General features: G+C 56.4%; 1 protein-coding gene across 2 annotated transcripts in view; it reads left to right on the top strand.

Moving 5' to 3' along the window:
* The first annotated feature begins 6,217 nt into the window (after nt 1–6,217).
* CAMKK1 (calcium/calmodulin dependent protein kinase kinase 1) overlaps nt 6,218–9,628 on the top strand; it is an 89,665-nt gene continuing 86,254 nt past the window's right edge. Inside the window, exon 1 of one of the 2 annotated variants that reach the window (XM_064523416.1) lies at nt 6,218–6,339. The gene's annotated coding sequence lies outside the window, so the exon portion shown is untranslated. The remainder of the gene's footprint in view (nt 6,340–9,628) is intronic. The other variant, XM_064523417.1, reaches the window with a different exon arrangement.

Here is a 9,628-nt window from a genome sequence, read left to right as displayed (position 1 = left end):
CCTTCTCTTGCTTAAACCATGCCCGGCCTCTCCTGCTGCTCTCCTGCTTCAGTGCAGCGAGCCAAAGTGTTGCGGAAACCCGAAGGGATTTGGCCATTGTGCAAAGACCCCGTCAACAACGGTTCACTGCTTTGCTTCCTCTTCAGGCTGTGACAGTTGAGGGACTTTTAATAACTCCTTTTCTTGTTTAATTGACTCTGGGCTTGTACATGGTTATTTAACTAATAGAAAAATACTGAGTAATCCTTGGCAAGTTAAAACTCTCTCCAGTCCTTTCAGCCAGAAAGCACCCCGGAAGAATATTTATTATCCAGGCAATCCCTAATCATTACCAACAGCAATAACAGGCCCTTGGGTTGGCGAGTTGTAACTACGGTGCTCTAAGGGGCTAAGAGTGGGGCTTGCTCTGGTCAGGGGTGAAGGGAGAGAGCAATGCATCCCGTGTTACTATTCGTAATTTCCAGAAAGGGAAACTGAGGCACCAGCAAATAATTGCTAAACTTGAATCCACACGCAGTGGGCAGAGCCTGCCTCTGAGCAGCACAGAGCCAGTGTCAGCTATTGCACGTTCTGGCAGCTCCAGATTTATGATTCTCTGTGAGGGTTACCAGGTTAGACCTTAAATAAATACAAATTTGCATCCCCCCGGGTTTGGTTACTCTGAAAGAAATCAAGTGGCACAGATATGTCGGAAGAGCAATTGCAGAAAAACCTATTCTGCAAGAATTTGCTGGCTAGTGACTCTGCAGAGATGAGGACTCATATTTCAACCTCTGCAGAGCTGGCGACGTTATACCATTATGTTTGTGCAGAATTCCCAGCACAACGAGACACTATAACAACGCAAATTAAAAATGAATAAGTTTAAAGAGCTGGTGTCTTTCCTGTGCAATCTCTCACACTACTCATTCTTTCTCTTTCGCACCGGGCTTACTTTTACTTTTATCCCAGTCCTTCAGTTAGGGCGTTCTTGGATTTTTTTCCCCTAACAAAGCATCTGCCTTGCTGGTTACACTAATTTCCGCTCTCTTTTGATGCACGAGCATGTTTTTGGTTGGATAAATCCTCTCGCTGACACACAGAGGAGGACTGACAGGAGCATTTACGTCCTCCCAGCTCTAAATGACGCTTTCATTTCCTCACGTGCACGCACAGACCAGGCCGTGCCGCGCGGGGAAAGGCCCCTCTGCGCCGTGGCGGCGTGAGACTCCCGCAGCCCAGCCGGCAGCCGCGCTCCCGGCGACAGCGCGGTCGGGGTAGCTCATTTTCGTTGTTGCTAGCTCTGTATCAATTATGCCATGCTGTTTTCTTTTGCTTGCTTTCATGAAGTGCTCGCTCCTTCTGTTACCTAATTGCTTTATTGCCGTATTTTAGAAAGCGGAAAAGTCAAAAGTGCCCAAATGGATTCCCAATATAGCAACGGTGGAGTCAACCGAGCAGCTCTTTAGCAGGGGTAATTCAGGCTCATTCTGCTTAACGGAGCTCTGCCTACCAGCACAAAACAGGGATCCTGCCCAGTTTTAATGGGCCATGAAGAGATCTGGACCAGCTGCTCTTAAAAGAAATGATAACTTCAGCTCTTTTCTTTTTTCCTTTTTTTTTTTTTTTAACCTGAAGAGCACTTGTGAAATGCCTGGGGAAATGTGAAGTCTCCCTCTCGTGGCTGTAACTCAAGGACAAATTAAACACCCTCTCACTTCTTGCTTTTCACGCAGAAAGCATACAGGAAACATTAGGAACCAACTACGCTTAAATATAGACATACCAAAGTCTTATATGAACGTTGTTACAGCCATCATGGTCTAAGCATCCAAGAGAAACATTATTTGGGAGTCTTCTTGCACTGGTCACGGGTGCTTTGCAGGATAACTACTCCTGTATTACAGAAAGGGAACCCAGGGCACTTCTTTTTTCTCCCCCCCCGCCCTGAAGAAATGGCAGCTTATGCTTCAGACTAGGTGGCCAGGTTCTTACACTGGGTCAAGCGCTAGCAGTCTTTGCTGGAGGTGATAGTTTCAGACCCTGATCATGGTGCTAATCCTGTGTTTCAAATGTGACTAGTGATTTAAACTAGCTGGCATTAAAGGACACAGGTCTTCAGGGACAATCCTCAGCGCTCTCCAAGCAGCAAGCATCTTCTAGGCATCTCAAAGAGGACCTGCAAAGCCCACATTGAAGAGGCTTTACTTTTCCTCACCGGCTTGTTCTGCTTTCCCTGAGAGCCCATCGTGGCTGACAGACAGCCTGCTGGCCTCCTCTTCTCCCCACGTCAGACCCCATCTCAGCACCAAGGGGTACCTCTGGGCGAACACCATCGGGGCAGGAGGCGAGGTGGGAAAGCGGTCTTGAGATGACATCTACTTAGTGATCATCGGAGCAGGGTGCTGGGGATTTGAAAAAAAAAAGAGATGGATGCCATTGCTATCAGCATTAAAAAGCAAACACAGCAGTGGCAGCCACCTCTTTTATGGCCCACAGCACAGGTCCCAGCATGCTCAGCTACGCAGCTGGGTTTGTAGTGGTTTCTCCTTGCCGTTGTGTCGGAGCCGATGTGGAGCCAGTGAGACCTTGTCCTCGCTGACCAGGCTGCCTGCTCTGCAGGCAGTGGGAAATGTGTGAAACAGCCCCATGGACAGATCGATCCTCGGGCCACCTCTGGGCCCAGATTTGCTACAAGATTGTCCTCGTGCCCATCCCGACCCTGGAAGCCAACCGGCATCTTGGCAGGGCACTGCAGGCTGCTGCATCGCCTGGCTTGCAGCAGGTCTGCACCACCCTGCATGGCTGCCCTGAGACACAGCCTCATGTGCCTTCTGCTCAAGACGATCGGGGACAGTCAGAGCCTCCATTTCTTACTCAGCTGAAGCTCCTCTGTCTTGAGCACGGACCAAACATGGCCTGGAAGCGTGAGGCTGCAGAAAACCTGGGCAGCTTGAGGTGCTGGAAACCTTTTGTGCCAGGTTTTGCTGTTCCAAAACAAGCCCTAGAGTCTTTTCTGCCTCCTCATTTCGGTCAGGAAGGCTTTCTGCATGGAAAAACGAAAGAGGATATATTTCCAGCTGCTGGTGATTTATCCAAGGGGTGGAGGCACTCTGCCCTAACCTTCCTCCTTCAGAAACCATGGACTCCTCAACGCATCATTTATATTTCTGCTTTGGTTTCTCTGCTCTGACTGCAGCAAGAAGGAATTGTGTACCTGTATCTAAGGGAAAATTGGACCCAGTGATATTTAAAGGCATGAAACCACGGAAACACTGGCAGGACTACAAATAAAATGCACTGAAAGGCAATACTTTTCAAACCGCCAATAGTAATAACTAGGAAAAGAGAAAATGTGTCTGTTGGTCATGCTAAAATGTGACCAGCTGCCATCTTCCCACTGGCTCATGCCACACACTGCTAGTCACCTCAGCCAAGAGACCCTCTCTGCTCCAGTTTTCCATTCATGGAGGATCTTCTCCACTTGATTTCCTCTCTGATGAGCTAAAAGAATGATCCTTTCTAGGTTTCTAACCCAGGGGTCATTTCACTGAATACAACAACTCTTTAATCAAGTTTAGAACCGCACAAGTACTAGCTTGTCAGGTTTTTGTTTTTTTTCTTTGCAAAAGAAATGAGGGGAGGGAGAATGCTGTGGTCAGATAACTTGATCCATGATTTTTTATTTATTAGCCGATTTGAAAATTAAGAGTGGGCACGTAAGTTCTCAAAGGTTTCAAGTGGAAATTCAAAACCTTTCAGAGCAAAATATTTTTGGCTGAAAATTGGCAAACAGATGACAAATATTTAGGTGAAACTGAAGGTACATTTGCCCTGGATAAACCTATTCATGTGTAGGGAGCTGCTCAGCTGTGTATGACTTACCAGGGTGACAAAGCACATTTTTGTAGGAGACATAAGACTTGAATACATATAATAAACTGCAGTCAGATATATCCAACTGAAAAACACATATCTGCAGAATGAGTAAATAAAATGTTCATGGTCTTTGCAAGGCTTACTGCAAACTTTGGTATTTTAATGACTGGTGTCCCCTTAATGACATTTTGATACTTCAGCAAACACAGTGAAGACAACTGAGCAAGTTTTTTTTGGATGGGAAACAAAGTTTATGGTAAACCACAAGCTGCAGTATTAATATGTTGAGTCATTTCAAGATATGAAAGCCATGTTAAAAAATCTTTCTGTTTCAACGCCGAGGATTATTTGACAGCCACTGGAAGTAGGTACAGGACTTCTCTGTCAGCTGGTTGTCACAGAGGGATGGAGCAGCAGCAGCCTGCAGCGGGCTGAGTCAGGATGTGGATTTAATCCAACTCCTGCTCTCAGGCGCACGCAGAGATCCTGGGCCGGGACCCTGACCCAGCACAGGGTTACGGCGGAGAGCAGCGAGCCGGGCAGCAAGTCACTTGTCACAACAGCAACGTCCTCAGGAATCCCACAGGAAACGCGCTTCGCAGCCGGCTGCGGGGCTGCAGTGGGAAACCCTCGACCTTGGGCTGTGACAGCTTCAGGCCAAGAAGGTATAAGAGAGCTGGGGGGAAAAAAAGTGAAACATGAGTCATAGAAGATTCAGAGCTTGTGCTGGCAGGAATTCCTGGAGCAACGGCAGGGGAATTCACAGACGTGCCTTGGTTCTCCCCGGCACCGTGAGACTTCAGAAAACGCTCGTACGTATGGTCCCTCCGTCCTGCTGCCGCCTGGGCCACGGGGTGTGCTCCCACCCCGGCACGTGTCCCAGCGCGAAGGAGGCCGCGTGCCGGCACCACGCTCCGGCTCCCAGTGTGCTCCCACCCGGGCGCGCGGCCTCCTCCGCGCTGGGGCACACTCCAGCACCACGCTCCGGCTCCCAGTGTGCTCCCACCCGGGCGTGCGGCCTCCTCCGCGCTGGGGCACACTCCAGCACCACGCTCCGGCTCCCGGTGTGCTCCCACCCGGGCGTGCGGCCTCCTCCGCGTTGGGGCACACTCCAGCACCACGCTTCAGCTCCCGGTGTGCTCCCACCCGCGCGTGCGGCCTCCTCCGCACTGGGGCACACTCCAGCACCACGCTCCGGCTCCCGGTGTGCTCCCACCCGGGCGTGCGGCCTCCTCCGCGTTGGGGCACACTCCAGCACCACGCTTCAGCTCCCGGTGTGCTCCCACCCGCGCGTGCGGCCTCCTCCGCACTGGGGCACACTCCAGCACCACGCTCCGGCTCCCGGTGTGCTCCCACCCGGGCGTGCGGCCTCCTCCGCGTTGGGGCACACTCCAGCACCACGCTTCAGCTCCCGGTGTGCTCCCACCCGCGCGTGCGGCCTCCTCCGCACTGGGGCACACTCCAGCACCACGCTTCAGCTCCCGGTGTGCTCCCACCCGGGCGTGCGGCCTCCTCCGCGCTGGGGCACATTCCAGCACCACGCTCCGGCTCCCGGTGTGCTCCCACCCGGGCGTGCGGCCTCCTCCGCACTGGGGCACATTCCAGCACCACGCTCCGGCTCCCGGTGTGCTCCCACCCGGGCGTGCGGCCTCCTCCGCGCTGGGGCACACTCCAGCACCACGCTCCGGCTCCCCGTGTGCTCCCACCCGGGCGTGCGGCCTCCTCAGCGCTGGGGCACACTCCAGCACCACGCTCCGGCTCCCGGTGTGCTCCCACCCGGGCGCGCGGCCTCCTCCGCCCCGGGAGCACGCGGCCATGGTGCTCCGGACCCCGAAAAACCCCAGGCCGCACCACGAGGGTCGCCCGACCGCCCCAGCTCGGGCTACGGGGCCGCCCTGACCACCGGGGTCCCCCGGCGGGTCCCCCAGCCCGTCCCACCCCCTCCCTCAGCCCTGCCCCAGCCGCCTCGCTCGCGCCCTCGCAGCCCATCACCTCACGCCCGGGCCCCCCCCCCGGACCGCCAACATCCCTCGGTGTGGTCATCTATTACAATAAACAAACAAACAAACAAATAAATTTTAAATAAGTAAATATATTTATGTATTAATACAATAAATAAATAAATAATAATAAAAATCCCCGGGTGTTTACACAGGAGCCGCCCGGCCCGGCCCGGCCCGGCCCCCCGCGCGCAGCGCTGTCCCCTCCCGGGCGGGGCGGGGCGGGGCGGGGCGGGCGGCGCGTGCCGCGGGGGGGCCCGGCAGGCGCCAGCCAATGGGCGCGGGCGCGCGGGCGGTTATTTACACGCCGCGGGGGGGAGCTGCTCCCCGCTCCGCCAATGGGGGGCGAGCGGCCGCGGCGCGGGGCGGGGGCGCGCTGATAGGGCGAGGGCCGGGGAGCTCCGCGGGGCGCCGCGAGCCCGGGCGCGGCGGCGGCACCGGGGCTGGAGCCGGATGCGGAGCCGGGCGGCGCCGGGCGCAGGTGAGCGCGGGGGCCGCGGCGCGTCCCGTCCCATCCCGTCCCGCTCGCGGCGGGGGGAGCGCGGCCGCCTGGTCCCCCCGGTTGTCCCGCCGGGCCGCGCTTCCCCGCGGGCGGCGTTTTGCTCCCCGTGGCTCTGGCCTGGGGACGGACCGCCGCTCTCCGGCCTGCGCGCTGCGGGCGAGGGGAGCTGCCGGGCTGCAGCGGTGCCGCTTTCCGCAGCCGCATTTACCGTCCGGAGCTGCAACTTCGCGGGAAGGCTCTGCGCGGCGGGAACTGTTGCTCTTCTGCACCGCAGCCCTCGGGGGCTCCCGGGCAGCCCTGCACCGCCGCTCCCCCAGGGCGCCGGCCGCCTCCTCCCCGCGCGGCATCTCTGGCAGCTCGGTCTGCCCTGGCGCTCGCCCCGGGGCGGCTCTGAGGTGCCGCTTTTGGGAGGGGGTAAGGCCGGCGGCGAGCCGGTATCTCCCCGCCCGGGGAGCTCTGTGCCGCTCCGAGCGTGAGCGCCAGCGCTTATCGCTCCAGCGAGGAGCTCGGGCGTGTTGCTCGCCTGCCGCGGTGGAGGCTGGGCTTTAACTCTGCTGCTGGGCCGGTGGGTCCCGGCGGCTTTCCCTCCCCAGGCGAGCTGTGATTGCGGGGACGGGAGCAGCTCCGGGTGGCAGCTGTCCCCTGCCTGGCAGCACGGGTCTCCCTCCTCAGCCTGCAGCGCGGGGCTCGGCTGGTGGCTTCCCCGTCCCTCCCGAGGGGCTCTTTCAGTTTACTTTTTCCCTCTAGTCTAGTAAGATGTTGCTATGTGCCTGTCAGATGCTCTGCGGAGCTCTCGGGACCAGCCTGAAGCTCCTTCTCCCACTCCAGGTGCGGATGAGGCAGCGGGATCCCCGCAGGCCGGGGCCGCCCTGCGTGTGCCCGGGGTGAGATCCTCCGTGCGTGGTAGGCACCGTGATGCGCTGCGAGGTGCAGGGGTTGCTGCAGGGGCAGGACGCGCGGAGCAGGCTTTGAAGGACAGAGTAGGCAGCGGTGAGCCGTGCTTGACCTCTCCTGAGGAAGCTGTGGGTCACCTGTCCTCAGTAACAGCTGAATTACGTGCCAAGGGTGAAACGTCCTTGTCACCTCTCGGCATGCCTGGTGCAGCGCTGCGGCTGGTGTGGACGCTGGTGGACAGGCACCCCAGGGCTCCCTGCAGAAGGGGTGGGAGCTTCTGGGTGGGGGGCGGTGAAGTCTGATGCAGCAAGGCCTGGGTGTGTGTGTGTGCGTGTGGCCTTTCCTTTTTTTGCTATGGCACCAGCTCACGTAGCTGGAGAGGAAGCAGTGGGGAGCCTGCAGACCCTGGGAGGTCATGGAGACTTCTGGCTGCAGTGCTGGCCCAGGTGTTGGAAGAGCATTTTTCACCTTGCTTAACTGCCTCCCCTTGATGCTGCAGTGTCGCAGCCCTACAGTGGATGCTCTTAAGGAGCCTTCTCAGCACCTGTGTGGCCTCTGCCCACTTGCAGCTGGAGAGCAGCCTCCAGTCCTCGCATGCTTGTGGTCCTGCTGCAGCAGAGGAGATGTTTAAAGGCAGTGTCCAGTGCTCTGGGTGCTGGAGGAGGAAGCGCTCTTTAGGTAGCAATCACTGCAAGAGCTTATGTGGCTCAGACCTTGGCTGGGTTTAAAGAGGTGGCACTGTGCCGAGCATGTCGCTGCGTTTCAGCCGAGGGTCTGGCTGCCAGAGCACAGCATCTCTTACGCTTGCTGGTGTGTGTTGCTTGAAGTTACTGAAGGGTGTAGTAAGCTAGCCGCTTGTGCCAACCGCTGCTGAGTTACGGAAGGAAGAGTTTTGTCTGAAGGCCAAGTCTTCTCAGGAGTTTCAGTGCTGACCTTGGAAGAACCTTTGCAAACTCATCTCTCTGGAGCAGGGGAAAGAGCCTCTTTTACAAGAGGGTTTAGGGAAAGCTGCTCCGAAGGCTTGGGGTTTTAGGGTGGCTTGGGGCTCCAGAGCACCTCTCCACCTTGCTGAGGTGCAGAGAGGGCAAATCTGATGCAAATCGTGGCATAATAAGCTGGCGGAGGGGAAGGGAGGGATGCGTGCTGGTGGGGAGCTCGGTGTCAGGACAACATCTGTGCTGGAGCTGTGGAAAGCAGCTTCTCCGATATCGCCTGAAATCGATGCAGGCAATTACTCTGCCTTGGGAAGGTGCCTGGAGAGAACATGCTCATTACAGCCCCAAAGCGCAGCTGAACGATGGGCAGCGTCTGCCCAGCAGCTCAAAGCCCCGAAACCCGGGGGGCGGGAGGGGGAGGCAGGCTGTGCTGGCGTGAGCTCCCCGGGGATTCGGGGCTCTGCCGGTGCTGCGTGTGCAGCGTCGGGCAGCGCAGAGGGGCGCAGGGTGGGAGGGAAAGCGCTTTGCTTGAGGCTGGTAGCAGAGGCCAGCTGCACTGCTGGGCTCCGGCTCTGAGCATCAGCACAGCATCCTTGGAGCTCTCCTGCTTTTTTCATCCCCACTAACTTGCTGGGAGGGGGAACTTCTTCCTACACACCTTCCAGCAGATGCCTGCTGCCGCCAGCCTTTGGCAGTTGGGAAGGGCAGGCAGCTGAGCTGAAAACCTCCCTTTGCTGAGGACGTTGCTCTGGTGAGCTGGCAAGTAGCCCTTCGGCTCCTCGCCAAAGCCCGGACCTGACTTTATACTTGCCTTTCACCCCGACAGCTCATTATAAGGTAAAACATTGCTGGGTTGTGCTTTGGCAGGCAGGAAAGCAGGCACATCTGGGGGGAACTAGGCATGCGGTAGTCCTCATCAAAATTCCTCCTCTTACGTCTTTCTTCTCATGGCTTCTCTTTCTCTTCTGCTCCTCTGATCTTCAGTCCTTTTTTCTTCAGTGCTGCCTGTCGCTTGCTTTGAGAAGCAGGAGCCCAACAGGCAGGGAGGTGACCCAGTCACCAGCAAACACGCGGTTAAAGAAATGCGTGTGGGTATCTGGCTGTAAAGGCAGCGAGGATGACTGAAGTGTACAGAAGCAATTGTTGACTTAACTCAGTCATCATGGCACATCTGAAGCTCAGTACTTAGTGATGTTTATGATAGATAAAGCATGAAAGCATCAGGGACAGCAGATAAATGAATGATATCAAATAATGCCATGTAATCAAGCGTGTGCTTTAATTAAGGCAGCAGTTAAGCTTAGCATGCTTGGAAAGCACAGTCTGAAATGCTCTAAAAAGAAGGAATACTCCTGCTAAGTGATAAATTGGGATAGGATATTGTCTTGAAAGATAAAGGTGGGAAGAAACCGCTGTGACTTCATGGGTGTGTGGAAGGC

Source organism: Dromaius novaehollandiae, chromosome 19, assembly GCF_036370855.1.
Source record: "Dromaius novaehollandiae isolate bDroNov1 chromosome 19, bDroNov1.hap1, whole genome shotgun sequence".
Taxonomy (NCBI): domain Eukaryota; kingdom Metazoa; phylum Chordata; class Aves; order Casuariiformes; family Dromaiidae; genus Dromaius; species Dromaius novaehollandiae.
The sequence above is the reverse complement of the archived record's forward strand: the minus strand, read 5'-3'. Positions and strand labels throughout refer to the sequence as shown.